Source organism: Nannospalax galili, unplaced genomic scaffold (assembly GCF_000622305.1).
Source record: "Nannospalax galili isolate Female #2095 unplaced genomic scaffold, S.galili_v1.0 scaffold69, whole genome shotgun sequence".
Lineage (NCBI taxonomy): Eukaryota > Metazoa > Chordata > Mammalia > Rodentia > Spalacidae > Nannospalax > Nannospalax galili.
The window spans coordinates 637483-643763 of NW_008360297.1; the positions used below are offsets into that span (position 1 = coordinate 637483).

Consider the following 6281-nt stretch of genomic DNA (forward strand, 5'->3'; position numbering starts at 1 on the left):
AGACAAGACCACCTCCTAAAAAACTAGCCTACCACCCAGGCATACCTCCTGTCCACACACCATGAATAAAGCTGTTAATCAATGACAGGTAAGATCCTCCCATGGTAGACCAACTTAAGACAGGATGGGCATGGGGCTAGGTGTACCCTCCAATGACGGGTAAGGCCTACATGTGTGGAAGACAACCTAAGACAGATGCAGCTTCTACGGTGTCGCTCATATAAGAGGACAGTTAGCCACTGCCTCTCCAGAGGATGCCCATGTTAAAACAAAAAAGGGTGGATTGTAGGAGGAAGGCCTGCCTGACAAACAGCGCATGCATGAGGTAGTTCCTGGCCTCAACCACGGAAGTAGCCAACCTAAAATCTGCCTGGCAACCTAGAGACTGACAGCGCCAGGGAGAGTGACAACTGGATACTGGGACACTGGGAACCAATGGGGACCGGGTAGCAGGTATATAAGGCAGCTCTTTGTTCACAATAAATGAGCTTACTGGCAGACCGCCCAGTTTGTTTCCTGGTGTCTGTGTCGTTAACTCTACGCCTACTCGTCTCCTGCCCCCACGGTGGGAGGGAGGTCCATCTAAACAGCAACATGCCTGCATTACTTTAATTTTTGGTCTATTGTGAACAACACTGCTGGGAATAGAGGTGTGTATTTGCCTCTTGTTCACACCTCAATTAACCCATAAACTGGAAATGTAAGTTGAACATCTCTTTAATATGCCACCTTCTAAATATCAGTAAATGGGCTCAGAATAGTTATATTAACCTACAGTCAGGCAATATCACAGCCTTTTATAATAAAAGGCTATCTAATCCAGCTTATTGGATACTGCATTGGATGGGAAAAGCAGAATGTTTCATACCATGGTGAAACAATGATTTTAAGTTGCACTGTTATTAAGTCAGGGTTCATCTGTATGGAGTATCTCATTTTGACATCTGGGATTCTGGTGCAGATGGTCCTCAGCCTACACTTTGAGAATATGGCACTGGGAAGTCCTGGCCAGGTGTGGATATGAACTCTGACCTTGTGACCTGTGCTCTGTGTCCCCAGGCAGTGATCTGACTAAGATAGTCCTCAAGAGGCTCTGTTGGAATGAGAGCATTTAGTGTTACTTCTCAAACTGAAAATGCCAGGATCTAAACTATAACCAGGGGCTTAGCTATTTGAAAGCATTGCCAAAGGGTTGCAAAATGTATGTTGTAAAGCTATTGTTCTACTAAACAATAACAGACCAAAGCTCTTCTTAGCTTGTGCCAGACACCGGTAGACACTTTCCATATATTTTCTTATTGATACTTATAACAACTCTGGTCCCAGTGCATTTGTTATTAATTCTACAGTTTCAGCGTGGAAATGGAAACTTGGTCGAAACATATGACTTTCAAACAAAACTGAATTGACTCAGGGTTCTCAGGACATATGTGGAGTTGTGAACAGTGTACATTTGAGCCTTCCTGGGCAGGAATTCACAGTTGGAGAAAGGACCTGGAATGGATCTTTGGCAGGAAGTCCTGTTGGTGAAGGTAGGCGTGGAAAGCCCTGGACAGAGCTGGCCTAGGCAGAGCTAAGCAGTACTCCGGGCCACTCAGCAGGAGGATGTTGGGTCATCTAGGGCAGAAGCTTCTCATTGTGTTCATCTTCACTCTGTCCTGCCCTCTAGCCACCTATTCTCCTGAGTTCAGACCTTCAGTCTTTCCTTGATGGAGAAGGGGAAGGATGCTCTGATCTTCTGCTCAGACCTGGAGAGTAACACCCCATTCTGGGGCAATCATAGCTGGAGAAGAACCAACTGTTTGGAAAGTCGCTTCCACTTTAGCCCAGCTGAAGCCTCTTTTAGCCTGGGATGCCAAAGCTTAGAGACCTGCCCATCTGAAAGGTTGAAAACTTCAAACAGGTCTTGGCTCCCCCTCACCTCATAAGCTATACTGGTTCTTGGGAAAATGAGGAGGAGCCCAACTTTCTGAGTAAGCAAATTCTCTTTTGACCATTCAGATGGGTCCTGTGGTTAAGAGGAGTCAAGGTATTTCTAGACAGAAAGACTCTGTTTTGAGAATTCCTCCATCTTCTCAGATACATTTTCATTCAATATGTTTTCCGTTATGCCAGATGGGGGGCAGGGGAGGGCTGTCTCCTATGATCTGTTACCTTGAGACAACATCTAAGAAAACGTCTGGGTTACAGTTTTAGAAATTAACTTATACTTCAACAAAATAAACTCATTATAATTCATATATGTATTAATTACTTTTCTTGTTGCTATGACAAAAATACCTGACAAAAGCACTTTAAGGAAAGAAGGTTTTTTAAAAAAATTTTCATTGAGTTTTTGCATATTTTATATAATAATTCTTAGTCAAATTTAGACCCTCTCCCCCATCCATGCCCTCCCCCCATACTCCTCCCCCACTGGATCTCATGCATTTTGTCATATTTGTTAAGTCCTATCCAGTCAAGCATTTGTAACCAGGTGCAAGTTCATTCGCTGGGGTCTAGTCAGCCTATCTAGAGATCTTAAAGAAGATCTACTCTCCTTGGCCCAACAGTAATCAGTTGCCAACAGTTCCCAGGCTAGGGCCTGGCCCACTGCCCATTTCCCTCTCTCCATGCTGGGCTCTTGTCTTCTTGAGTTGGCATGGGTTTTATGGACGATGCCACAATTGCTGCAAGTTCACATGAACAAGCTTCCAGTGGCCTGAAATCTGCTTTCCTTATGCTCATGGACCAATCCTGGTTCTTACAATCTTTCCACCTCCTCTTCTATAATGGTTCCTGAGTTGTGGGTGAGTGAGTTTTAATATAGGAGTCCTATCCAGGGACACACACTCCGCAGTCTCTTATTATCTAAAACTTAGCCAGTTGTGGCTTTCTGTGTGTATCACACTCTGTTGCATAAAGAAGCTTCAATGGTGAGAGTTGAGTGGTGAACTAGTATTCTCTCCACCCCCTGTTCTGCTATGTTCTGTGAGTCTTATGTGTAGGGGTTCCACTGTAAATGTGTCACCCAGGGATAGGCATTTCTGAGACGTATATTCTCTGTGAATGACCAGTTGTGGAACTCTGTAATAATGCCATCTTTTGCAAAAAGAAGCTTCTTTGATGAGTGGTATATGGTACATTTGTCTGTAAATATAAGAATCTATATTTAGCTTACAGTAAAAAATTTCATTTCTCTAGCAATATGACAGCGATAGGGTTTTCTCTAGGATCTATGACCTCTCCATCCATGTGTATTTGACTATATTTACAGTGCCACCCATGAATTCAACCATAAACTTTAAGTCCAGTTAGATAGCTGTTGATTGCCCCCAGATAACAGTGCCACTACTGCACCAATATAGGCAGCTAAGAAAGGTTTATTTCAGCTCCTAGTTTGAGGATGCAGTCCATCATGACAGAGACAGCACAACAGTAAGAGCATGTGGCAGCTGGTCACATTGCATCTGCAATCAGGACACAGTGGGATGAATGCTGGCACTCCGCTCATTTTCTTTCTTTCTTTCTATTAAATTTTATTTGGGTTAGGGTTAGAGTTAGGGTTATCTCCACATTAGAGTGGGTGTTCCAACCTCAGTTAAACCTCTTTAGCAACATCCCCAAAATCATTCTCACAGGTATACCTCCTAGGTGACTAAATCTAGTCCAGTTGAGAGTCACGATTAACCATCCCAGTGCTGGCAAGATAGTTCGGTTGGTAAAGTGCCTGCAGTGCAAGCTTGAGTACCCGAGTTTGAGAATCTATTTAAGAAAGCCAGGCATGGTGGCATACAATTATAATCTCAGAACTGGGGAGTGAGAGGCAGACGATCCCCAGGACTTACTGGCCACTCAGCCTAGTTAAATCCACAAGCCCTAGGCTAGTGAGAGACCCTGTCTCATAAAACAATGTGAGATACGACACTGAGGTTGACCTCTGGCCTCTACCCTCACCCTCACACATATGCATGTGTACCTACATGCACATAAGCAGAGAGAGAGAGAGAAAGAGAGAGAGAGAGAGAGAGAGAGAGAGAGAGAGAGAGAGAGAGAGAGATTTAACCATCACAGTATACTGAGATTCGTCCTACTCACCAGGTTTGGAAGCTTTGCTGTTGAAAGGAACCCATCTCCCAACATAAAGTTCCATGCAGAACCTCTTCCTGAAGCCCCTCTCCACTGAGTATTGCTCTGACTCTTAAGGCCCCTCCAAGAGGTCTCCAGAATACAGAGACTTCAGTGTAGACGGGTTTCTTACTGGAAACACATCACGATGGGTTAGTGCTGGTGCCTGTTGGTTTTTGCAAACTAGAGACGCCTGGAAGGAGGGAACCTCAATTCAGGACTTTCTTCCATCAAACTGACCTGTGGGCGTATCTGTCAGGCATTTTCTTGATTGTTGAGTGATGTTAGAGAACCCAGCCCACTGTGGGCAGTACCACCCCCTGGGTAGATTGTCCTGTGTTGTATGTTAAAGCAGGCTGACTGCAGGCCAGGGGAACAAGCCAGTATCAGCATTCCTCTATGGTCTGTGTTTCAGCTCCCTCCTCCAGATTTCTGTCTCCAGGGTCCTGCTTTGGCTTCCCTTGATGATAGACTGTAACCTATAACGTGTAACAAATCCTTTCCTCCTCGGGTTGCTTTTTGGTCAGAGTGTTTATAACAGCAACAGAAAACTAACTAGAATAATACCTTTCAAAGGATTACACTGAACCAAACAGAGAAAACAAAAAGTCAAGGTGCATAAAACAAGCTGAGTCACACAATATGAGACCTTTAGCAAATGATTTTGCTAGTCATAGATGGTACATATCTCTTATCCCTCCATCTCCCTGGGGCGTGTTTTAGGCTCCTACTTAGAATGGTGACACCACTCTTAGATCACAGAAGGCTCTAGTGATGGTGTTTGCAGATACCTGGTGTATTAGGATTTTCTAGTGAAACAGAAGTGACAGACTATATTAAATGAGTTCCTTCATCCCCCAAACTAGAGGCATTTTGTCTCGCTTTCCCGCTTTCTGGCTGTAGTTTGTACCTTAGCCTGCCTGTCTGAGTGTTTGTGATGTTCTATGATACCAGCTGAGGACTCCAGGCTAGGATGAGGGAGAAGAAAAAGAAGGTTTCCGCTGTGCCAGAAACCCTTAAGAAAAAGCAAAGAAATTTCGCAGAGTTGAAGGTAAAACACCTGTGAAAGAGGTTTGCCCTGAAGACACTTTGGATGGCAAGGAGGAAGCTTATCCATGAAAAGGCTAAGCAGTATCACAAGGAATACAGGCAGATGTACAGGACTGAGATCTGAATGGCCAGAATGGCAAGAAAAGTCGGCAACTTCTATGTGCCTGCAGAACCCAAATTGGCCTTAATAAAACAGCAACTGCTTGTCAAAAAAAGGATATATTAAATGAATATCTCAGGGGGGGATTATTAGATTGGCTTATGCAATACAGTCTGGGTAGTCACACTGGATGTCATCAGAATCAGAGGTATGAGTGGTGTCAGCTTAAAGGTCCTCAAGGTGTTGCAGTCCCTTCGCCTGCGCCAGATAGTCAACGGCACCTTTGTTAAGCTCAACAAGGCTTCAAGTGACATGCTGAGGATTGTGGAGCCATACATTGCATGTAGGTATCCCAACCTGAAGTCAGTAAACGAACTTATCTACAAGCGTGGTTTTGGCAAAATCAATAAGAAGCAGATTGCCTTGACAGATAACTCTTTGATTGCTCTGTCTCTTGGTAAATATGGCGTCATCTGCATGGAGGCTCTGATCCACGAGATCTATACTGTTGGGAAACACTTCAAGGAAGCAAATAACTTCCTGTGGTCCTTCAAATTTCCTTTTCCACGAGGTGGAATGAAGAAAAGGACAACCCATTTTGTGGAAGGTGGAGATGCTGGAAACAGGGAAGACCAGATCAAGAGGCTCATTAGAAGAATGAACTAAGGTATGTCCTTATGGTATTTTTGTAATCTGGTCACTTAATAAAACAGCAAGTGCTTGTCAAAAAAAGGATATATTAAATGAATATCTCAAGGGGGGATTATTAGATTGGCTTATGCAATACAGTCTGGGTAGTCACACTGGAGAGGCTGAGGACTGGTAGCTGCTTGGCCCATGAGGCCAGATGTATCGGCAGTCCCAATCTGGCTCTGAATCCTCTGGAAGATTACTGGAGAACCACTGGTCTTCAGTCCACGTTGCAAGGCTGAAGAAGTTGGATTCTGACATCAGTGATGGATGGCAGCAGCAGCAGCAGCAGTAGTAGAGCAGAACTCACCAGCACAGTAGATGAGTTCATCAG

General features: G+C 44.2%; 1 pseudogene; it reads left to right on the top strand.

Annotated features, from left to right (window-relative positions):
• Positions 1–5923, top strand: part of LOC103726594 — a 6510-nt pseudogene extending 587 nt beyond the window's left edge.
• The last annotated feature ends 358 nt before the right edge of the window (positions 5924–6281 follow it).